Consider the following 25,665-nt stretch of genomic DNA (forward strand, 5'->3'; position numbering starts at 1 on the left):
TCCCTGCGTCCAAGGCCTGGAGGGGCTGGGTTTACAGTGGAAGAGTTGAGAGGTAGGATGGGACTGGAGTGTATTGGTGTTGTGATGAGGAGAGGTAGATTGAGGTGGTTTGGACATGTGGAGAGGAGGATGGGGGATGATAATTGGGTGAAGAAGGTGAGAAGTGTTAATATTGGGGGTGGAGTTATGAGGGGTAGACCGAGAAAGACATGGGACGAGGTCATTAAGTGTGACTTTAGGGTTAAGAGACTGAGCAGGGAGGCTGCAATGGATTGTGCAGCATGGAGAGCTGCCATTAGGTGACCAAGGCCGACACATGCAAGCATGTTGGAGCCTTTAAAAACGAAACGAAAACGAAACAGGGGCTAAGCGTTTCCCGACCGCCACCTCCATTGAACACAGACCACAAGCCAAGAGTACATGTTCGGCGACAGCGGCTGTCCCCCTCTCTAGCAAAGGTCGAAAGTTCCCCAGTCACAGTTAGCTGTGTTTCTGCATGGCCACTTGGCGTCTAACAGACCACAAGCCACGAGTAAGCACCGGTCTGTCTGTTGACAGAAGGGGGAGAATTCCATCCACAGCCTCGCTTTTCCCCCTCCCTTCCCTCCATACCCTCTCTGTTTCCCCCCTCACTCCTTACCCTCCACCGTGGTGATAACACTGACTTGTGAGCTTTCAAAGTTTTTTGTGATTTATTCGACTACTATTGGTGAAATTGAAGTTCCACAGTAACCCACAAGAAAGCTCATAAAATTCTGCATCTAGACATATGCTTAACCCTTGGAAGGTGCTGGCAAAATTTTGAACTAGGATGGTGGGAAGTTATATGAAAGTAAGTTTTACTCTTCAACACTTTATTCTTGCTTGAATTTCTGTACTCTTACTTGTCAGTGTTGTGTTTTTATTAGCTTATCTTATACTATAAAAACCAGGGAAAATGAAGGTATACCACTTATACCTATATAACCAATTTCCGGTGGCATATTTGGCCATGAAATTTTTTTTTGGGCCCCGGGAGCAATCCCTCATCACAAACAACAGATTTTTAGACTGTCGTCAGTTTTTCTCTTTGTGGATTTTTGTTGTTGATGCACTGTTTTCATGATGTTTAGCATTAATATGGATAATCCTAGTGTGTTTTGATTTCTCAATATGGCAGAATGACCGAAAAACTGCCAAATTCAGAGAGGTACTGTATATACAGTACGGTAGTGTATAGGCTGGGTGTTTTTTTGGTTTTCAGTGATTTTTTTTCATGGTTTTCTTGGTGTTCAGCATTCTTTGGATATTCCTATGTGTGTTTTGATGTCTAAATATGGCAGAATGGCCTGAAAACAGTGCCAAAATTAAGAGGAGTACTGTACATACAGTCGTATATAGGTTGGGTGTTTTTTGGTTTTCAGTGGTTTCTTTCATGGTTTTCTTGATATTTAGCATTACTTTGGATATTCCTATGTGTGTTTTGATGTCTAAATATGGCAGATTGATCTGAAAACTGCCAAAATTAGAAGGAGTACTGTACATACAGTGGTGCACAGTTAGGGCATTTTTTTGGTTTTCAGTGTTTTTTTTTTGCATGGCTTCTTTGATGTTGAAAATTATTTTGGATAACCCTATGTAGGTTTTGATGTCAAAATATGACAGAATGACTGGAAAACACTGCCAAAATAAGGAGGGGTACTGTCCATACAGTAATGTTTAGGTAGGGTGTTTTTTTGGTTTTCACTGGTTTTTCTGCATGGTTTTCTTGGTGTTTAGCATTAGTCTGGATACTCTTTTGCGTGTTTTGATGTATAAATATGCCTGAATGACTGGAAAACTCTGTCAAATTAAGCATAGGTACTATACAAATAGGTTAGGTTTAGGTTAGAGGTGGGTATAGGTAGGGTCTGGGTATGGCAGGGGAATAGTGTTCACTATCCAGATGCTGCCACTACCCAGACATGCCTTTGGCTCTATTATGTCAGGATAAATGAGAGATTATTGTATTAAGAATCCAAATACGGTAATCTCTCAATTATCCATCGTCGCAATATTCAGCCCAATGCAATATATGGCGCTTTTGCTTGGCTCTATTAAAACTAATAACCAGCGGAACTAGATAATACTGTATTCGGCTCAGAAACAGGAAGCAATCAGTGAAACTATGCACTTTCCTTGGTGAGGTGTATCATCTGGCTCAGACACGGGACCCAATCGGTGCACGGACAGACCCCACAACGCACCAGCCAATCACAATGCGTTGACAGAAGAGCCCACCCAATGCACCAAGCCTACCATCACTCTCTCAGTTTCTCCCATGGATGCTGTACAGTGAGGACGCATCTGTGCACTCTGTATTTATGACCCACGCGGTGGCTAACCTCAAGTGCTGTGAATTAGTCTGTGGCCTCCCATGCCTCACGTGTTGATGCAGTGTTATGACAAACCTTGTGGCCCCTCAGTGCTCTGTGCCCTAGTGCTCTGACTACTATATAGCAAGGTCATATCTGTTTTTATCTACCCTCCATCGATGTCATTAGGTGAGTACAGTATGATTATGATTACTGTGCATTATGTACTGGATTACTGTGCTATATGTATTGTATCAATTTGTATTGTATTTTATGTTTGATTTTAATCTTTTACTCATGGGTAATATTGTTGAAAAGTTTTTATGACTGAGGACTGAGACAGACAGCATAGGAGAGTGACATATTCTCGAGGTCAACGCCGAGTAGATAGCTGACTTGGGATACCTGCGCGGTATCAGGCATGGAGGCTGGCTGAATTAAGCCGGATAATTGAGAAATTACTGTACTTTATAATACTAAGTAAAAATATGGCTTCTCATAACATAAAGCATATAAACAAACTATGCTATTGACTCCCCACTCATTGTGTTTCAGAATGGTTCACATCTACAAATGTAAAAGGGTGACACAGTACTAACTGTACACGAAAGATGCTGCTGCCTGTGCTTATATGGACATTAGTGATACGATGAGACAAAGGGAAGCTATAAGGATCCATGGTGTCCCCAAAACAACATTGTAGACAAATACAGCTGGCAAATATACTCAGCCAAGAACTCACAGAAATCTTAGGATGTGTCATGCAACTGTTCTTATGTAGAAGGAGGGTAGTGTGAGATTTGCAACATGCATACCAAAGTGAGCACTGCCAAAGCTTCTGCTGAAGCTGATGCAAAAAATGGATAAAAAATGATCATCCCTGGGCAAAGCTAGATTTTGTGTTTGTGGGAATACCGTAATCCCTTTGACCTGGAACATGTACTCGGCAAGGTATGAAGAGATAATCTTAATGTATATGGTTCTTGTGAACTGGTAGGCTCAGATCTCCTGGAATTCCAGAAACAGGAAACTGAATCCAGTGTTCATTGTCAGAAACTAAGGAGTAAGGTGGTGAAAACACTTGATAAAGGCCTGATAATAAGGAAATTGGGAGAACCTCAGTATATCCTGCTATAACCAAGAAACTTGAAAGTGTTCAATGAAAGAGACTCTAGAGGAAGAGGAATACACAAGTGATGTGGATGAACAAGAGGAGGACATGGAAGAAAAGACCATACAAGACAAGGACATGAAAGATGTGGAAGCCCAAGATGAGGACACAGATGATAAACAGATGGATGATACAAAAGCTGTGACTGTCACAAGTCTGTCACTAACAGATTTGTTCTAGTCAAGTTCACTGGAAGTAAGAGATCTTATCATTTGTTGGCCAGTTACTGAACCGTGAAGGAGTGTGGAAAATTCAGTACTGGTGAAGAGTTGATATGCTGGGAACAAAGTTTATCAAATTGCTTTCCAAGTTTCTGAGAACCCAGATTATTGAGTTTACTGAGGATAAGCACATAATTATGAAGCTGAAAATAGCAAACATTTACAAAAACAAAACAGGATTCTATAATGTATTTGATGACAACTGGTGAGATAAATGAACTTATCTATTAAGACTGATATGCCATGAAGAAACTTTTTTGTTAACTTTCTTTTACCTGGAAATAACAACAGCTCACAAGGAGGAATTGCTTTTTATGTAGCAGGGTCAGTTTTTATGAGTTTCTAAGGAACCATCAGGGTTATACAGTGAAAGTCTCTTTTTGGTCTGAGTTGCCCAACCATGAAAATCTTGTGGTGCAATTTTGATTTCAAACACACCATTAATGGAGACCTCCAATACTTTCATATACCTCTTCATTTAGTCATTAATACTATATAACATTAAAGGGTCTTGTTCTGTTTAACATTTTATTTTTGAAAAAGTTCACAAAAGTGACCTGTATTGTTCCATTCTGCAGTAAATTTTGTTTGTCCAATTGAGTTATTGTGGTTTAAAATCAGGAATGGTAACCACCTGTATTACACTATCTATTGCCAGACACCTCAATCCCGTAAGGGGTGGCCACAAACAAATTGCCTCCACGTCACCCTGTCCCCCGCCATTTCACTGTCCTGCTCCCAGCTCACACCCTCCCTCTCTCATATACTTCTACACTCCATCCCTCCATCTCATCCCTGGCCTCCCCCTCCCTCTCCCCCATCAACCTCACTCGCATACACTCTCCTCATCAGTCTCTCGCTCTCCTGTGTTACACACTGTACTAAAATTATATTCCTTATGATCAGTGCGTGTGGATGCTGAACTGAGTGAATTTTTCTCTTTGAAGGTTGGGTTGAAACAGGGATGTGTCATGTCTCCATGGTTGTTCGATCTGTACATGGAAGAGGTAATAAAAGAAGTACAAGGTAGGGCAGTTGATGTTGGAGTGGCCCTGGTGAGAGAGGATAGTGTTTGGAAACTCCCTGTACTGTTGTTTGCAGATGATACTGTGTTGTTGAGTGAAGACAAAGGGGAGCTGCAAAGTTTAGTGGATGAGTTTGGGAGAGTGTGTAAGAAACGGAATCTAAAGGTGAATGTAGGGAAGAGTAAAGTGATGGTCTTTGAAAGAGGTGAAGTCAGTGAATGTACAGTGAGGTTGGATGGTGAGTAAATGGAAAATGTGAGTACGTTTAAGTACTTGGGTAGTGCAATGAGTAAGGATGGAAGTTTGGAGGGTGAAGTGCTTGAAAGGGTACAACAAGGAAGAAAGGTTGCTGGTTCTTTGAAAGCAGTGATAAGAAACGGGGAAGTGAGCATGGAAGTGAAAAAGTTAATACATGAGTATTGTGATACCAACTCTAACGTACGGAAGTGAAGCTTGGACGTTGTTAGAGGGACACAAGTCAAGAGTGGCAGCAGTGGAAATGAGTTATTTAAGAGGAGCCTGTGGAGTCACATGGAGAGACAGGCTGACAAACGTGGATATAAAGGAGCGTTGTGGTATGGATGTGGATGTGATAGGAAGCATTAGGAGGAACACAATGAGGTGATTTGGCCATGTGGAGAGGATGGAGGGCGAGAGACTGATGAGGAGAGTCTATATGAGAGAGGGGGAGAGGGAGGGGGAGGCCGAGGATGAGATGGAGGGATGGGGTGGAGAGGTATATGAGAGAAGGGTGTGTGAGTTGGGAGCAGGGCAGTGAAAAGGTGGGGGGCAGGGTGACGTGGAAGCGATTTGTTTGTGGCCACCCTGTACGGCACTGAGGTGCCTGGCAAAAGATAGATAGATACATCATGAGATTGTAAGAAGACAGCTGGAAGTGCTCAACCCAGTGGTAAATTTTACTCTGGATAAACAGAACAGTATACTGTACTGTATTTGAAAGTACTGTATGGTACAGTACAGTCACACCTAGGTGTGCAATGGGGTTCTGTCAAGTGATAACTCACTGCATAATGATTTATCATACATCAAGGTCAATGTAATATGGATTCAATGGGACTATGTTGGGGTCAAGGGCTACTTAATCTAAAAGTTAAGTGGCCCTTGATCCCCTGACTGAAGTACAGTACCAGGTACTGTATGTCCTAGACCAGTCCAAGTCATCACCAAGGGTCTTTCCCAAGGCTGAGGGGCAGCTGGAGGGGCTAGACTAACACTCCAGGTACTCAGCAGGAGGTGACGAGAGACAAGGAGAGCAAAGACCTGAGGTTTCCCTCTGCATTCGCACCAAGGAAGAGGGGGAGGTAGTTCTTGACTGCCTTAAAGTCTAGTGCAAGTCACTCTTCCTTTTTTATGTATATCGCATAGGAGATATGTTTCCAACACAGGTCAATTTCATCAAAGTTCAAGTCCTGTTTTGGTGAGGATCCCCCTTCCTCTATGATGGTCATCAGCTTGGCAGGGAAGGCCACAGCTTCTGCATAGTCAGCACTAGTAGCCTCCCTGTTCATGGTCACATGTCTAAGGCAAGCATGGGCCTTCAACTGCTCAAACCAAACCATCCTGGCCTTGAACTCCTCCTTGGCCTCCATTCCTTTCTTTTCCTTGAGATCCTTCCGCACACCAAGAGCATGGACGTTCAACTGCTCAAACCAACCTGTGCTAACCTTGAACTCCTTGGCCTCCATTCCTTTCTTTTCTTTGAGATCATTCCACAGACTGAGAGCTTTTGTGCAAATAAAACTATGATGCAAGGGCTGCTTTGCTCTGTTAAGTTCACTACCCCATAGCACTAGAGGACGCTCCATCTCCTCCATAATGGGTTCCCTAGTTTTTGTTAGATACTAGGCAGTCAATGTAGGCACATTCTGCGATGCTACTAGGACAGCATCAGACAGTGGACTGGGGCAGCTTTAAGGCCTCAGCAATCTTATTTGCCCCCTACCCCTCTTTATGGCATTTAACCCGTGGACTGCGACATACCTCATGTGACGGTGTCTTGTAAAGCTGCGACATACCTCTTATGAGCAAGATTTTACCTATGCACCAGAGAGGTTGTACAAGGATAAGCGTGACACAAAATTTATGAGGTACAGTATTAAGGTAACTGGTAGCTTTCATTCCCACCCCCTATCTTGAGCCAAGCTGCTAAGATGCACCAGCAACAATGACCCAAAAGTATGTACTTCGTAACTCATTTTCCGCGATATTATCACCCCAGGAAAGGCAGTAGGGGGTAAAAATTGTTTAAAATAACATAAAATCATATGCATGGTCAATAGGAGGTACAGGAACGGAAGCAGGGTGGTAAATAATGGGTGTAAAAGCTCGTATTGCAGCAAGTGGAGCGAGCTGGCAACCTACCTGGAGGGCAGGGAGACTGTTAAAAGCCTGATTACAGCCTGTCTCATCTACCCCAATACACATTACAGTCTCTCTCTCTCTCTCTCTCTCTCTCTCTCTCTCTCTCAAAGCATAGTTTTCATGTTCCTTCCAGAAATGCAATTTTTGACAATTTTTTCTCTAAAATTCTGCTGATTTTGCTAAAAAAAAAAAAAAAAAAAAAATACAGGAGTAGTTGCACAATGCAATTTCCTAGCCACTGATATACATTTCACAGAAATCTGTAAGAGTGGCCAAAATTGTCATTTTGCTGCACGATCCCCTGCTGCAGCCCATGGGTTAACAATGTCCACTTCACATCAATCGACAGGCTACATTTTACCCTCTTAGACTTGCCCTCAGTGGCAGCAGTGATACCACACTTTCCACTGGGGGTAGCACCAGATATGATTTCTAAGTCACAAGATTATTTCACACGCACGCACACACACACAAAAAAAGTTCTCTCCACTTAATATCACACACAGCAATATTCACTGTGCATTTTCACTGTTACTTGGTGATAATGATGGTATTCTGATGACCTTGCATGAACAAGATAGTTAAGTAACACAGGGAATGTAAGAGAAACAATCGTGGCCGCGGGACATGTGAGGGAGTGGACAAGCGAGATGAGGTCTTCATACGGGTGGCGCGAAGGAGGCTGTAAGTGCAGAGGCCTAAGTTGGGGGTTAGGTATATGTAGACAGAGGGCAGCCATCCTGAATCAAATGCCTGACTGTCAGATAGTGTGAGTCACCATGTCCATAAGGGATTGTCGAATGCACCTATCATAATTATCATTCATTCATTTATAAAGGCTCCAACATCCTTGCATGTGTCGCCCTTGGTCACCTAAAGGTGGCTCTTCAGGTTGCTCAATCTCTGGCAGCCTCTATATTCAGTCCCTTATCCTTGAAGTCACATTCTATGACCTAATTCCAGGTCTTTTTCAGTCTGCCTCTCACAACCCTACCCCTAACATTCACACTTCTCACTTTCTGCACCAAACTATCATCCCTCATCCTTACCTCATGCCCAAACCATCTCTCCTTATAACAACACCAATACACTCCAGTCCCTTCCTTCCTCTCAACTCTTCCATTGTAAGTCTAGTCCCCCAGGCCTCGCATTCAAGGACACACTGCACATCCACCTAATTACTGTCATTTCTGTCCATTTCAGGCTTCAAATATCCTTGTCCCTTACTGCCCACGTCTCAGTACCATACAGCACTATACTCCTAACACACGCTCCATACACGCTCAGTGTCAGGAAAGGCAACAGTTCCCTGAACTTCTTCCAACCACTCCTCAGTCCAGCTGCAGAGCTAGCTCTGGCCCCACCTCCAGCACATAACATGTCTCACAAATACAGTATCAAAGCTCCTCCTCACACTCAAGAGATTCACCAGCAAGATCAATCCATTCACGCCTGACTGTCTCCACATGCTCTACCCGACAAACCGCACACATGAAATTAGCACTATCTCCCAGTCTACCCCTAATACCACCACATCTCTTATGCACCCTCTTATCACAAACACTGCACAAGATGCAATTACTTCTCAAACCCTCATGGCAAACCACAAATGGTCACCCTCCCTCTTCTTTAACAGCACTGCCACCAGCCCTAGATAACATTCGTTTTGTTTTATCTGCATTTACTCTCAAGCTCTTGTGCCAAATATCATCTCTCCACTTTCTGAATCTTTCCTCCACCTCCCTTTTATTCTCTGCAATCAATACCAAATCATCGGCAAACAACATCTCCCACAGGAGTCCATTTCTGAGGTCAGGTGAGAGGGCCTCAAGCACCACGATAAACAAGAGTTCAACATTCATGGCAAACCAACATTCATGGCACTCATCGCTCGAATCTCCATTCACGCTCACCTGTGTGCGAGCACCCACATAGATAGCCACAACCACTCTAACCAACAATCCTCGACCCCAAGCTTTCTCATTGTCCACTTCACCACCTCCCTTGGGACTCTGTCAAAGGCCTTAATCAACAAAAACAAAGTACAGATCCCTTTTCTTTCCTATATATTTTTCCTGAAGCTGTCGAACAATGAATATGGCATCAGAGGTCCCTCTGCCTGGCATAAACCCCAAATGCATCTCATCAATATTCACTCTCTCTCTGATCATATCTTCTAAGACTCTCTCCATTACCTTCATTATCTTTTCCAAAAGTTTTATGCCTCTATAATTTCCTCTTTCCAGGGCATAACCCTTCCTCCTGTATATATTTACAATCACACTCTTCGGCCAGTCATCTGGGACAACACACTATTTCCAGGGCATCACCCCTCCCCTTGTACACAATTACAATCACACTCTTCAGCCAGTCATCTAGGACAACACATCCATCCACCCATCATCCAATCCTAACTTGCCCCATAAGGAGCATAGGAGCCAGAGGCTAGGCAAGTTGGTCCTGATATTCAAGATGAGAGTGATCAGCCTCACTCATCCCTGAGTGGCATTACATGAGCAATAAACCCCAACCATCTCTTGGATATAAACCTACATAGGCTCAATTCAATTGGAGTGCCTTAATTACCCACTAAACCACAGATGCCATAATACAGTTATATGATTACCACCCAGCATAGTAAATGGTTTCCAGGTGTACAGGAAACCATTAGGCTTGTCACTCAGCATAGAGTCACCCATAGGCAGAAGGAAGAGGAAAGAATGAAGGAAAGAAAGACAGAAGAGGGAGTGTAAAGTCACCTTTTAGGCAGAAGGAAGAGGAAAGAATGAAGGAAAGACAGAAGAGAATGGAATTAGGGGAAAGGGCAGATACCCAAGGCGGCACTACAATGAGTGAGTGGATGGTGAGTGCTCCCACCTACCACAACCTGGGACAACATTCATATATACTGCATTTATCCATCCATCCATCCATCATCCTGTCTTATGTCACCCTATGAGGAGTGTAGGAACCTGAGGCTAGGCAAGTTGGTCCGACATTTAAGATGAGAGCAACCAGCCTCACTCATCCCTGAGTGGCATTACATGAGCAATAAACCCCAACGACCCCTTGGATAGCAACCTACACAGGCTCAATCTGATTGGAGCACCTTAATTACCCACTAAACCACAAAGTGCCATAATTTGGTTATATGGTTACCACCCAGTGTAGTATATGGCTTCCTGGCATACAGGCAACCATTTGGCTTGTCACTCAGTGTAGAGTTACCCATAGGCAGAAGGAAGAGCAAAGAATGAAGGAAAGAAAGACAGAAGAGGGAGTGTAAAGTCACCTGTAGGCAGAAGAAAGAGGAAAGAGTGAAGGAAAGAAAGACAGAAGAGGAAGGGTGGAAGAGAGGAAAGGGAAGACAAAAAAAAGCAGCAGTACATTGCGTGTGGTATTTAATCCCACTCCTGTATCTCCTGAGGCCTCCAGCATTTCTGCAGTCAACCTAGACACACCTGATGCCTTCCCTAACTGTATTCTGACTATTGCCCTGCTGACAGTAACAGCATCAATTAAAGGACAAGAGCCAAACACTCGATCCACTGACTCCAAACCTTCCCTGTTCCAGTCAAACTCATTCAGCAACTAATCATAATGCTCTCTCCACGTGTATTTAATTGCCTCACTGTTCACCAGCCGTGGCTCAGTGGGTTAGAGCGCTCCGCTCTGACCGTAGGGTCGGAGGATCGAATCCACCCAAGAGTCATTGGTAGACATCAGGAAGGGCATCCGGTCATAAAATGCTACACGCTCCAAACCAAAGTCCTCTATCCAGGGGCAACGCCTTAGTCCTTATCCAAAAAAAGGGGTACCTGGCGTAAAACTCACACTTCTACACCATCTTTCCTTCATCATTCTTCACACACTGCTCACATACGATATCCCAGTTTTCCCTCTTCATCTAATTTGCCACCTTCAATGTTATATTCTTCCCTTCAATGCTATATAGGGTATCCAGTAAAAGTTACTGAGACTCAGATTTTGTCTTGTATACCTCTTTTCTAACCCTAAGATTGGCAGCCATATATTCCTCTTTGTTACCACCTATTTTCCATGCCAAAAAAAGGCTTCTTTTCTCCTTAACTGCAGCTTCTAGAGTCTAGACCATCATCCCACCACCATGTTACCATATGTCTTGGGGGTTCCCTTATTCATCCAAACACTGAATCAGCAACTCTAAAGAAATTGTTCTTGAAAGCTCTGTACTGTTCATTAACACATTTGTAAACTGCTCTCTGTTCAGCCACTATTCAATTCATCTCACTATAGAAGGCATCCTTTACTGCTTGGTTTTTCAACTTCCACATTTTCCTCCATGTTCACAGGTCCTCTTCTTCACCACCTGCTCCATAACCCCCAGTGCCAGGTGATTTTTACTCCCACCAGCCTCTCTGTATGGACAATTTTCCCCAAACTGCTTGTTTTCAAACCTTAATATCTCGGAAAGTATGGCAGTTAGAGAAACAATTTAAAAACCATATTACTCACCAACTCTCCTTGCGAATGAAAGCAACCCCAGGTCTGTAGGTGGTCCCATTGATGAGCATGGGCATAAAGAAGACAGGTTAACTGCTGCACGAGTCGGGATGTGTCTGAATCGGAGTGCTCGGCCCAGACTTCGGTCTCAGCACCCGCACTCGGGCTAGCGTTTGTAATACTGACCTCCCAGGGAGAGTGGGGCATCTGTAATGCTGCCCAACCTCTCACCATGGAATTTTCCATTTAGTAATCGATCTCCTCCACTGTCCCTACTCACAGCTATGGTTATGAGTCATCACCTGGTACTGCACATGTGGCTTACATATATGGTTTTCTGGCAGTAACAGCATTGCACTTTGCCCAGTTTGTGTGTGGGAGAAAGTGAAGGACACAATACTTGCCCATTTTTCCTTCAATGTCTTACAACTCTGCACTTTGGAAACACTTGAAGAGGAAATTTCCTTCTTTCCATATAATTTTTTCTGCAGGTAGCGCACACTAGTGTAATGAATACCTTATTCTAAACCATGAGGTAGATGATTATACTACTGATTAGGCTTTTGGGCAAATTTTTTTTTGGCACTGGGCTAATGCTTTTCTCACAATGTTATATATTCTATCTATCTATCTATTGCCAGACGCCTCAATCCCGTTTGGGGTGGCCACAAACAAATCGCCTCCACATCGCCCTGTTCCCCACCATTTCACTGCCCTGCTCCCAACTCACACATCCCTCTCTCATATATCTCTCCACCCCATCCCTCCATCTCATCCTCAGCCTCCCCCTCCCTCTTCCCCCCTCCACCTCACTCACATACACTCTCTTCGTCAGTCTTTCACCCTCCATCCTCTCCACATGGCCAAACCACCTCAGTGTGTTCCTCATAACGCTTCCTATCACATTCACATCCACACCACAACGCTCCTTTATATCCTCATTCGTCAGCCTGTCTCTCCATGTGACTCCACAGGCTCCTCTTAAATAACTCATTTCCACTGCTCTCACTCTTGACTTGTGTCCTTCCAACAACCTCCAAGCTTCACTTCCATACGTTAGAGTTGGTATCACAATACTGTCATGTAGTAACTTTTTCACTTCCATGCTCACTTCCCTGTTTCTTATCACTGCTTTCAAAGAACCAGTAACCTTCCTTCCCTGCTGTACCCTTTCAAGCACTTCACCCTCCAAACCTCCATCCTTACTCATCACACTACCCAAGTACTTAAATGTACTCACATTTGCCAATTCCTCACCATCCAACCTCCCTGTACATTCACTGACTTCACCTCTCTCAGAGACCATCACTTTACTCTTCCCTACATTCACCTTTAGATTCCGTTTCTTACACACTCTCCCAAACTCATCCACCAAGCCTTGCAGCTCCTCTTCGTCTTCACTCAACAACACAGTATCATCTGCAAACAACAGTACAAGGAGTTTCCAAACACTACCCTCTCTCACTAGGGCCACTCCAACATCCACTACCCTACCTTGTACCTCTTTTATTACCCCATCCATGTACAGATTGAACAACCATGGAGACATGACACATCCCTGTTTCAACCCAACTTTCAAAGAGAAAAATTCACTTAGTTCACCATCCACACGCACTGCAGCCTTCGCACCATCGTACATACTCTTCACAGCATTCAACAACTTCCCATCTACTCCCTATATTCTTAACACTTTCCACAATCCCTGTCTATCCAAGCTGTCATATGGTTTCTCCAAATCCATGAAAGCCACATACAACTTCTTTCCCTTCTCTAGAAACTTTTCCACTAAAGATCTAAGAATGAATATCTGATCTACACAACCTCTTCCCCTCCTAAAGCCTCCCTGTTCTTCTCCAATTAATTCCTCTGTTCTTTCTCTAACTCTGTCAATAAGTATCCTACCATACACTTTTCCTATTATACTAAGAAGACAAATGCCCCTATGATTACCACACACTTCTTTTTCCCCTTTTCCTTTTTACAAGGGAATAATTATACCTGACTTCCAATCCTCCAGGACTCTACCTTCCTCCCAGGCCAATCTGCACATCTTCCACATCCATTCTACTACTATCTCTCCCCCATGCTTCAGCATTTCACCACACACTCCATCAATTCCTGGGGCTTTCCCCAATTTAACTTTCTTCATTGCTTCCACAACTTCTATCCTACTGATTTCTTCCTGTCGTCTCACCTCCCTCCTTCTCCCAGCCATTCCCCAGCCACTTATACTCGCATTACAGTACTTCCATCCTCTATGTTCAACAATTCCTTAAAGTGTTCTCTCCATCTGCTCACTTTTTCTCCCTTCTCCACTAGTCATCTACCATTTTTATCTTTCACTCCCCTGCTAACTTCACTTCCACCCTGTCTTACTCTTTTCACCTCTTTCCAGAACATTTTCTTACAGTCCCTCCATTTTACACTCAAATTCCTTCCAAATTCCTCATCCACTCTCTTCTTACTCTCTCTTACTAATCTTTTCACCTCTCTCTTTCTTTCTACATATAACTCTCTCTTCTGCCTCTCAACTTCTTCCATGCCCCTATTTCTCATCCATTCATTGTATGCTTTCTTCTTTTGTGCCACAGCCTGTCTCACCTCTTCAGTCCACCACGCTGTTCCTTGCACCCCCCTCCGTCTTCTCTTCCTTCCACACACCACATCACATGCTGCACATATTTCTTCTGTAAATATCCTACACACACCTTTCACGTCTCCCATCTGCTCCAATTCATTTTTGCCCAATCGTTCCTCCACTTCTCTCTTATACTCTGCCTTTTTCTCATCCTCTTGTAACCTGTCCACTCTCCTTGCAACTACTCCTTCCTCTCGTCTTTCCCTTCTTCTATTCCTCCATCTTACTTGAATCCTAATTCTGGCCACCACCAAGTAGTGGTCAGAAAGTCCACTCCCCCAACCTCTATAAGCTCTTGCATCCATTACACATCTTCACATCCTTTCATCCACACACACATAATCAATCATTGCCTTCCTTTCATTCAGTTCACCACCCACCCTTCTCATTACTCGCCACGTATACCTGTGGATCATTTTATGCCTGAAGAGGGTATTGGCTATCACCAACCCCCTCCCAGCACAAATGTCCACTAACGCACTCCCATTCTCATCTATCTCAGCAGGCACACCCCACTCACCAACTATTCCATCCACCTTCACATTCCCAACTTTACCATTCATATCACCGATCAAAAACACTCTCTCATTCCTTCCAAACTTTTCCATGCACACTTCTACATTTGCCCAGAACTCTTCTCTCACGCTTCTAGCACGATCTTGCATTGGCGCATACACACACACAATCGCCCACATTTGTATTCCAGATGTTAATGAAGACTGAAATTAATATCTTTCCCATTTACTTTATGCAATTCTAATAAATTTCTCTTCTATACACATCCATCAAAAATGCACTTTTTAGTACTTAGTATACAAGGGTAAGCTGGGGTGGGTTGGTTGGACTGGGTTGGGTTGGGTTAAGTTAGGTGACGCTAGTTCATTTTAACACAGATGCAATCAAAGATGAAGATAGGAGCTGGAGAACCTGCCCCACTTCCTTATTTACTAAGTACATAAAAAAAGCTTTTGTGATGGACTTTAATAGAAGAGTAAGTTTTTAAAATTGTTAAATAAAAAATGAGCATATACGGTAAATTTTACTGTCCATAAGCTGGGTGTAATTCCAAAAATTTATCTAGATGTTAACCAGTTATTCAGGATCCAATTAATTTAAACAGACATATAACAGAACCACTGTCATACAGCTACACAGGACATACCAGTAATCTCTGAAACATAACACTGAGTATTAGCTGTCATTAGACAAGAAATTACAGTATATCTTAACAGGTATTTTTTTCTTTTATTATTTACCTTGGACTTAACAGAAGATAACGTCAACTTATTACATGGACTTATTTTAACGAGAAGTTTGGCGAAATAGTTATATAGCTATGTAATGAACAGTACAGTACTAATTTATTTCCCCTTTTACCCTTCAAATTATTGAACCTAACAAAAGCAGGCAGGTCCTGAAAGCAGAAATGAGATGAGAGGTTAAATGTAGTGTTACGATGTGAAAGGCCAATTTCCTGAGTCATGAAAACTTAGGTGGAAAAACTGGAATTCATGCCAAAAATCATATCTGAAGAACTAAGATTTGATATCTGTGTGTTAATAAAATAAAAGCTAACAAGAAAGTCAATGTCTTTGGCTTAATACTCTCTCTGGCACTTGCCTTGGTGTTACCCATTACCAGTGGCACTGGTGTCATATGCTCAAAGTTCCCAAGTGCAGAAAGTTCTCCTAGATGGTTAAAATCATGGGAGTCTTGGAGAAATGCCCCCCAGTTAAATTAAGCTAGGTTAAGATAGCTTAGGATACATCATTTGGTTTCCTAAAGGGGATAAGAATGCTCTGGCGACAGCTATTTGGCATGCACACTAAGGTGAGAGAGAACTTTTTACATCACGGAACTGAGCACCAGTATTGTTTCATCCCAAATCTTTCAGTTATAACCTTCACATCTAGCCAGAGGCAAGTAAAACTTGAAATATATTAACCCCTAAACCGCGGCTGTCGACAGCCGACCCCCCCCCCGTGTGGCGGGGTTGTATCACGGTCTGAGTACCTGTAGGAAAATATTTGCCAAAAATCAGAGATTAACCCTAGAACATTATAATTTTTATGGCAGATAGTACTTACATTCAGCTTTCTCCAGAGACAGATGTTGAGCCTTTGTGGACTACCCAAGGACTTGTGGAGACTTGCAAAGTTGGGTAACAAAATCTTCACTTTCACATCTCCAGCAACCTGGTTTCCCCTCTACCACAGCCTCATTCTGTCACAGTAAACTTTATACTACAACGTACAGGTAGTTTGGAATCCGTATTTGTACAATAAGCACTGAAAATAAGGCTAAAATCAATGAAGCATACGGCCGACATGCAGCGCGGCGGCGGTCTTCCCGTCACTCAACAAACATTTCCATTTTCACAGCTAAAAACACGTATACTACATTATTTTCAATCATATTACTTCCCAAAAGATCACCGCGGCGCGCTTTTTATTCTGCCTTACGCCCGTCACTTTATTCTCGTTCCTGTCTGCCGCTCGCACTGACTCGGAAGAGCTAGAACTCACCATAATGTCACTGTGAAAGCCTGCAGTAAACTGACGATAAACAGGGGCAAACCGCGCAAAAAAAAGCTAGTGTGACAACTGGGGAAACAAGCGTTTCCTATTAGCATAAACTGCTTGTGAGAGGAGAGCGCAGATTTACAGTTCTGAGCAGTCATAGCGCTGCCATATATCACAGCCAGGCTGGCCGGGCCGTGGTGGGGGGGAAAAACACGATACTTGGCAACAATGGAGGTCAGTAGTACAAAGGTAAAGTATGCTAATTGTAGCTAAACGGTGGTGGTACTGATAGACAATACCAGCTGGAACATCCTTGCCCGCGTTTATTCAAAATTAACTCAAATCGCAAACGCGACGATCCGCCGTTATGTCCTTTTTGGCGAGCGTCACAAACACGACGACCCGCACTTCAGGGGTTAACCCTCCTCAGATAACCCTAAAATTTTATCCTTCCTCAGGTAAACTGGGGTCCATCAGACCCCAATCTTTAGAAAATCACCAAAAATACTTAAAACAACTTTATTGAAATAATCACTTGTACATATTTTCTGTAGCCCTTTTCCTTCAATTTGGTGCAAAATGTACGAAAATGTAAAAGATGAACTATTGTCAGGAAAATTAAAATGAAAAACATTGGCAAATTTTATACCAACTGATATTAGTGGCTGCCATACCAAAACCGACATGTTCCACCTGTTTTCTATCAATGCCTGCTGTAGACCAATGGCCAACATATCTTTAGGAAGAAAGAGAAGCACATATTAAAAAAAAGAAAAAAAAAAAAGGATAGAACACATAAATGGAAAAAAAAAAATCACAGGTTGGGTAACCTGGGGTCCACTGGACCCAAAAGGCCTTTTAGCACAGAAATAGAGCCAGAGCCCAAACTGACCCCATCACCTCCCTAAACTAGTCTACTAGTCAGGACGGTAGAGGGAAAACCAGATCCCAAGACCTTACAATAATATATGAAAAACAATAAGAAAAATATTTTTTTTAATGCACATGCAACAAACAGCATTTAAGTACCAGAGGATGATGTTTACAAAACCATAAAACCAGATTCCTAACAAATACGTGAATCAATTCGTTGCACAGTTCTAGGTCAACTTTCTTCTGTGATGTTCTTTTCCATAAATAAAAAACAAGCAAGATATTGTGGGGACTTTAATGTGTGTCTGTGCTGGTGGTTTGCTTATACAGTACTTTATCCATTAAAAGTGATGCGTTTTTGTTTCTTGGTGGTCCCTTTGTTTACACTGGTGCACTATGGTTCTGATTCAGCCAATCAGAGGGCTGGAAGAGGTATGACGAAATACAGAGTCGGCGTTCATTTACCAAATCGGCACTTTTAATTGGAAAATGTTATAATTTTTATCACCATATACGTTCATACACACCCAATTTTCTGAAATCTGGTAAAAAAAAAAAAAAAATACAGTGGGTTCTCGAATTTCGATGGGCATGAGTACCTAAAATCCACCGCGAAATTCAAATCATCGAAATTTAAACTGAACTTATGGGAAAAATTAGTTTGGGTCCAGGGCCTCTGAACCTAACTACGTAAAATCATGATTTTTTGCCCACACCCCCTGTAAACTTTATGAACTATAATTGTGGTTAAGTAATTGTAGTTCTGCATTGTATTGCCATCCTGTCAGCAAGTGTATATTTGGTGTATTTCAGCCCTTTCCTGTATTGCCATTTCTCCTTTGGCTGCGAAGATTTACAGGTGCCAGGCTGGTCTTGTCGATTATCACTGCCACCCGAAGAATCATTCTTGCTTGCCATCTTGAAACAGGTAAGTTGCAACGAAAATATAAAGAAAATACATACAACCAAATTGGAGTGAAATGCATGTCCACACGTGGATGGTACAGGCTGAAAGTGCGGCACTTGGCTGTAGAGGGCTGGCTGCTGGCAGGACTGTCACAAGATGGCCACCGACAACTGAACATCACCTTGCACACGGCTTGTTGTTGTTAGTGCCTACTCCCATCCAGGAGCTCTTGTCCTTAAACATGACTTTTTTTTTTTTTTTCTCAGTCTCTATTGTTCATTTCTATGTTGCTCCTTACATTCATAATTACTGTACTTCTCTTCGTTTCAGTTTTCTGCCTACTGTATTTGCTACCACCTGTAATTCATTTTGTTTTAGTATTTCTATTATTGATTCTTTTCCTTTAATTTCTCTTGTTTTATCTTTGAGTTATTAAAGTACTGATTAATTAATAATACTGTAAGTATATTTATAGAATGAAAGGGAATAGTCCAGGGTGCGAATTGTCCTAACGGGAAATCATCCATGTTTTGACGGGGAATTATCTGATGGCGAATTGACTTGGTGGTGAATTGTCTCAGAACCTTATCATCGTGTGATCTACATATGAATAAATAATGATTTTCATTCTCTTCTTGACACACGTCACATACGATATTTGGTTAGGCTCACACTTTTTTCTTATAATTTTCCTTCACTTCCAGCATTTTGGTTCGCATCAAAAATATTACCTTTGCTTGTTTTGGATGGAGTCTGGCCCTGACAGCACGTCACAATACGATATTAGGGTAGGCTCATACATTTTCTTATAATCTTCCTTCACTTCTAACATTTTGGTTCACATCAAAAATATTATCTTTGCTTGTTTTGGTTGGAGTCTGGCCCTGACAGCACATGTCACATACGGTATTAGGTTAGGGTCATACTTTTTCTTATAATTTTCCTTCACTTCTAGCATTTTGGTTTGTATCAAAAATATTACTGGTATCTCTGTTTATTTTGGTTGGGGTCTGGCCCAGAGAGCATCGAAATACGCGACTTAGCATCGAAAAGTGAGATAGGCAGACTACTCCAAAATGCATCGAAATTTGATTCATCGAATTCTAAACTGTCGAAATTCGAGAAACCACTGTAATAAAATTATCTTAATAAAAAATCAGGATTGCTAAAGTTGGTGGAAGTGTTTCGCCTTCAGCTTGTTAACTCACCCTGACAGAACTGTAGTTTGTATAAATATTGATTTACATGCAAATACATTTATTTGCTCTGTAAATCATAATTTATGCACAGCAGAAGTCTGTCAAGGCATGTTGACAATCTAAAGGTGTATTACCTGTTAACTTTAAGACATTTTCACTCTGAATCCAGATATTTTTATTAAGTTAAATTTATTTATATATATATATTTTTTTACTGGATCAGACAATTAGGTGTGTATGAACCTTTATGGAGAAAAAAAAATTGTATTTTCCTATTAAAAGTGCCAATTCAGTTTTCTGTCACACCAGGCTGGAAGTGGGGCTGTTGCATATTTTGAATTTGAAATCAGTCAAGATGGACTGTGCCAAAAACTTAGGGTAAGACTGGTAATTGATCTCGGTTAGGTCTAAATAAAAGATCTACGCAAGGTTAGTGGCAATTGGGCAGGTTAATGCCAAAATTGGCCTGAAATTCATTCATTTCTGTTTAGCGTCACCATTAAGGGAAAAAAAAAAAAAAAAAGCCAGGTTAGGGTTAATGTTTACAATGCCTTAACACCACATTAAAGACCCCACAGTATTTCACTTATTTTTAATTTGCGGAAAAATGTTGACTTAGTACTGAGCAATGAGCTGATTCATGATATTATTTCTTTGGAATCCGGTGTTAGGGTTTAAAAATTTACCTTACCGGATACTGTATTCGGCTGCTGGCCAAAAGGGCTGGTGTTGACTGACTGAAATTTTTATTGCTGCAAAGGTCTGGAGTATATATACAACAAATGGAGGTGGTGGGTCTTTGCCATACACCTTCTTCAGCAAACACAGTTATACAGGCTGTGGGTTGTGGAATACAGTACTGTATTTGTATTTACCTCTTAGCCAAAGAGAACATGTACAAGATTTACTGTTACTACTAAATAACCTCCTGATAAACCTGACACCGTAAGACCTTATGAGGTGAAGCAATATTCGTTCATCTTAAGCTCTACCCTCCTCGACTCTTACCTTTGCAGTAGTCTGGGTTGTTCTGATGAAAAACACCCCCTAGTGAGGATGACAGTGAAGAGGTTATATCACGATGACTAGACGTCAGACGATCACCGATAACACAGATGTCTGTAATCAGCTGATGCCGCCATCTATGCTGTTGCTATGGCAACACTAACACATGGCCTCAAGGTCCGTATTTATAAATGATCTTAATCAATTTGCCAGGAAGCAAGCCTTAATTGCAGCTTATTTTTATCATTTTTTTTCTTATTTTTGTCTTCAGAATTACTCTAAATTGTTATGAAAAGAATGGTTATTGTACTCAATGAGATCCACCTTCCACTCCCGTCCACCCTCACTACACTCTTCAATTACTCCTTCTCCATTATAGACTCTATATAATATCCACTACACTCTCCACCGAAGTTCGTCTATGTTAACTTAGTGGGAGATTTCCATCCTTTGGTGGCTTATTTCCCAAAGTTCAGTGGTAAATTAAGACTTCCTATGGTTGTACAGTCAAAGGAACAACTAAAATGCCCGCCGCCGGACCACCACCACACCACCACCCCAGGAGGACACAACGGGGGGGCTAGTGACCCAGGTCAAGAGGGTCACCCGTCCACTACTGACCTGAGCCCCTCTTCCCCGCAACTGCCCCGACACCAGGTGACCGAAGAACGACAACGACCTTGCAGGTGGGACAACCATCGTCAGCAGTGGGGTGGGACTGAACAGGATTCAGTCCCAAGTAACGTCTTGGCGACGGCCATAGTTACACCCTCAAGGGCAGGAGGCCCAAGACTACGGCCTACCGTGTGCACCAGGGCGCTTGCGCCCTTAACCACTTCAAGGGCAGGAGGCCCTAGGCTTCGGCCTACCGTGTGCACCAGGGCGTCAGTGCCCTTAGCCACTTCCAGGGCAGGAGGCCCTAATGTGTGCACCAGGGCGTCAGTGCCCTTAGCCACTTCCAGGGCAGGAGGCCCTAACGTGTGCACCAGGGCGTCAGTGCCCTTAGCCCCTTCCAGGGCAGGAGGCCCTAACGTGTGCACCAGGGCGTCAGTGCCCTTAGCCACCCCCAGGGCAGGAGGCCCAAGGCTACGGCCAGAAGAGTGCGCAAAGGCGAGAGGCCCCTTAGCCACTCCAAGGGCAGGAGGCCCTAGCAGACAGCTAGAAGTGGGTCCCAGGGCGAGAAGACCTGGAGCCACGGCTGTAGCAGACCCAGGAGAGAGAGTCGCCTCTGTGCTTCCCTCCCTGTATATAGGAGAGGACACGGTCTCCGTGGACACTCTGCCTATCTCGTTCCCCTGTGGGAACTGTTCGTCACCACCCGGGAGTGTTGCCCCGGAGGTGTCGTCAGAGTGGTGGCAAAGTCCGAGACCGGACCTGCCTCCCACGCCTGGGAAATCTCTGTCTTTTACAGACACCAGACGGAGACAAGGCCGCAGTCCAACCCTGACGGCGCGTCTCCCAGCAGACGATCGCACCCCCAGGACCCCCAGGTGAGACCAGCAGACTACAGGCGGGGGCAACCCTGACTCCCTCACCCCGCGGAGCCGCAGACGCCAGGCCCGCCTCCTCCAGCTGTTTGGCCCCAGTCCCGAGGGCCACCTCTCAGGTCAAGGCCCCCAGACAGGAGGGCCTCCCTGCACCCCACCAACGAGGCCCCGAGGTAAGGTCCTCCCCTCAGGTCGAGGCCCCCAGACAGGAGGGCCTCCCTGCACCTCACCGACGACCAGGACCCGGGCAGTGACTGCCCCTGCGGGTAGTGTTGCCCATTGCAGGCAGAGTCCCCCTAAGGTCCTCTCCTCATGCCCCGACGACAGAGTGTATCAAACCCAGGAAACACGGGTAAATAAGTGACGCCCCTTATACCGAGAATAAGTCAGGGGAAAAAGAACAGTGAACAGTGACAGAGTGCGACTCATGTAAAGCCAGTGACAATTGTTATTAACCTGAAAGAACTCTAGACCCGGCAAGATAGAAAAGTACTTGGACCACCAATCATAGAAGGTAGAGTAATCATACATGCCCCAGAATAAAAGAACTTTCAGTAATTGTGAACGAAGACCAGGGTGCGCGGGAGAATCAAAAGCCTGTGTAAAGTGCCGCCGCGACTAGGTGACTGTGTCAAGCGTCGCTATCCGCACCCTGTCTTCTTTATAGTAGTATTTCCCTCCCGGACTCCCAACCTTGTTTATTCCCCTTGTTCTCAAGTGCATATATGTTTTGGCTTTAAATGAAATACGGGTCTCTCCATATATATAACTAAAGACATTGGTATACATGTATCATATCGTGTGTTAAGTGCAACTGTATTTTGTGATATCAAAGTCTAACTCTGTGTCCCTGTATCCTGTATCTAAATATCGCCCTGTGTTATATTGTAACGGTTTAGAATTAAGGCAATAGATGTGTTAAGGTATACTGCCTGGTTTTTATGTCCTGTTCCTTTGTTGGTGCTTTACTTCCTGTCCGGAAAGAGGACCCCGCTCAGTCGCTAGTGTTTTTAGGACAAGGAGTCGACCTAAAAACCCTCAGCATAACAACAACTATCTTCCCGGTTCAGTCCGAAGAAAATTTACAACTGGCGAAATACAATATCCCTATCCCGACTGGTGTGTGTTTCAGATGGTTCGATTTTTCCGCTATGCATTCGTCAGGCTTTTTTTAATATACTTGTGCCTGCGTGACTTCGGGAAGATACTGGTGCGTGACTGTACATCATTTTCATATAAATTACACTTCGTGACAAGATTTTCGTCCTATTATAGCTTATTTTATGTAACTCAGTGACAGAAAAGAGCAATATGCAATGGCTCCAGATCATTTCCACAGCATTTCTTGACTATCATTATATTTGAAATACCGGCCGTGACAACTTATGAGACCACTACTTCCCCAGGAGGAGACTACAGAGGGGTATCCATGTCCATTCAATACGGACATAAGTCCCACTGGGCCGCGCGCCCCTATTACCCGGAGTGCACCTGGCACGACCACCCCATCAGAGTGCACTACCTTTCGGGCGAGCTAGCCCTCGCCAGGATAAGGGTGGAGCTGAAAACACAGCTCCAAGCAGCACCCCACCGATGGCCGGTAGCCGCGCAAACCAAGAGACGGCCTGTAGCTGCTTTAATAACAGGGAGATGGCGTGTAGCTGCTCCGATGAAAAGGCAACGGCCTGTAGCCACGCCCTTGTGATGGTCGGTAGCCGCACACAAAAAAGGCAATAGCCTATAGCCATGCCCCAAAAAAGGAGATGGCCTATAGCCTCTCCGACAGGTGCTACTCAAACCCCTTGAAGCAACATGTGGGGAGAAAGGTATGCCCTCTCTCTTCTACAGTTGCCTCGGAGGGCATGACACCAGCGACAGCCTGTAGCCACACCAGTAGGCAGGAGACGGCCTGTAGCCATTCTTCGTCTACACGTCGCTCTCCATACGGGACTTCGGCGATGCCCTGTAGCTGCACCTGCAGTCAAGCAATGGCCTATAGCAGCGCTTTGTCTGTAGTCCCACCAGGGAGTTGGGCCTCGGTGACGGCTGGAAGCCACATCGACAGTGAAGGCCGGTAGCCGCGCCAGGGAAGGATGCCACCAAAGTCCCTCGACCCTGTGACTCCGCAATGTGAGGGTGACCTGCGATCAGCCCTGCCTGCTGACGGAAGCGCAGGTCGCATCTCTTTCCACCCAGACCAAGGCAACCTCCAGGAGGAGGACTTCCACCCTGAGGAGTGGTGGAGAGGCCCGGTGTTAGCCCTAGGGTTATTCTCCAACCAGTCAGCCCCCAAGGAGGACACCTACCTGACGGACTCCTGCTGGGAGCGACGCCGCAGCCCTACTCTGATGGTGGCGCAGCAGGAAGGAAACAGCAGCCAACGGACCTTTGAGGGCATCCCCAGGACCCCAGGGCGAGACCTCTCCCCTCCCCGACGAAGGTGACGCCCTTCCTCCACCAGGCGCCTGCTGGAGTGCCTCCAGAACCTGCTTGGCCCTAGCCCTGAGGGCCAGACCCCAGTCCCCAGCCCTGACAGTGAGGGGTCCTTCACCACGCCCAGCCTGAGCCCTCGACGAGAGACGACGCCCCTGCGAGTTGTCCTGTGGGCGCGGGATGAAGGGACTCCTGAAGGGACTCACCCTACCCTAGGCCGACAACTGTGAGTCCCCAGGCCTTCCCCTTCCCTTTTGCCCGATCAGTGACTGTGATACATAGTTCCCACTGACAGTAAGTGAGAGGCAAAGACAGTGCAGTGCAAATAAGTAGTGAATTCCAGTGCAGCGATAAAAGACGCTTGTGACAGTGCATACACACCTTGTGCAGAACGAGAGGCAAAACTCGGTGTCATTATAATAACTTTTGTGACGGTGCATATCTACCTTGTGTAAACCGAGAGGTATAATCCAGTGACATATATATCGTAAATCAAGAAATAGCGTTAGTGTCAGCATAAGGACTCTTGAACTATCCCATGCACAGTGAAACCTATATTTTACCCTCTCACTGTGAAGCGAGGCTTGCATACAAGGACTGTGAAAACTGTGTATTGCCTCTTTACCCAGACTAAGCCCATTGCCTATCTTGTATCCTGCGTGATACTCGAAACCCATCTCCCAGCCTGTGTATTAACTATCGTGTGAATTGTCTTCCTGTTCTGTAGCAGAGAATTTGTTAATACATGTGTAAGGTTGTTTCCCTGTGTTTTTATGCCCTTTTCCTCTCATACTGTGTCTAAGCTCCGGTCTAGAAAGGGAACCCAGCTGCACCCTAGGCATTCCTGGAGCGGGAGGCCGACCTAAAAACGCATAGCATAACAATATTCTAGATCCCTATTAATCTGTTGTTATGGCTCAGCACTCAAGATGGATAGATAGTCATTTTAAGTCAGGTTAGAGTTTAAAAAAGTATAATAGCGTCTAG

General features: G+C 44.1%; 1 protein-coding gene across 2 annotated transcripts in view; it reads right to left on the minus strand.

The window, feature by feature from the left end:
* Positions 1-20,824, minus strand: part of LOC145407264 (zeta-crystallin-like) — a 72,388-nt gene extending 51,564 nt beyond the window's left edge. For both annotated transcript variants that reach the window (XM_080278302.1, XM_080278301.1), the window contains exon 1: positions 20,762-20,824. The gene's annotated coding sequence lies outside the window, so the exon portion shown is untranslated. The remainder of the gene's footprint in view (positions 1-20,761) is intronic.
* Between the last annotated feature and the right edge of the window lie 4,841 nt (positions 20,825-25,665).

The sequence above is a fragment of the Coenobita brevimanus genome, chromosome 72 (genome assembly GCF_032717465.1).
Source record: "Coenobita brevimanus isolate Jiangsu-jjx chromosome 72, ASM3271746v2, whole genome shotgun sequence".
Lineage (NCBI taxonomy): Eukaryota > Metazoa > Arthropoda > Malacostraca > Decapoda > Coenobitidae > Coenobita > Coenobita brevimanus.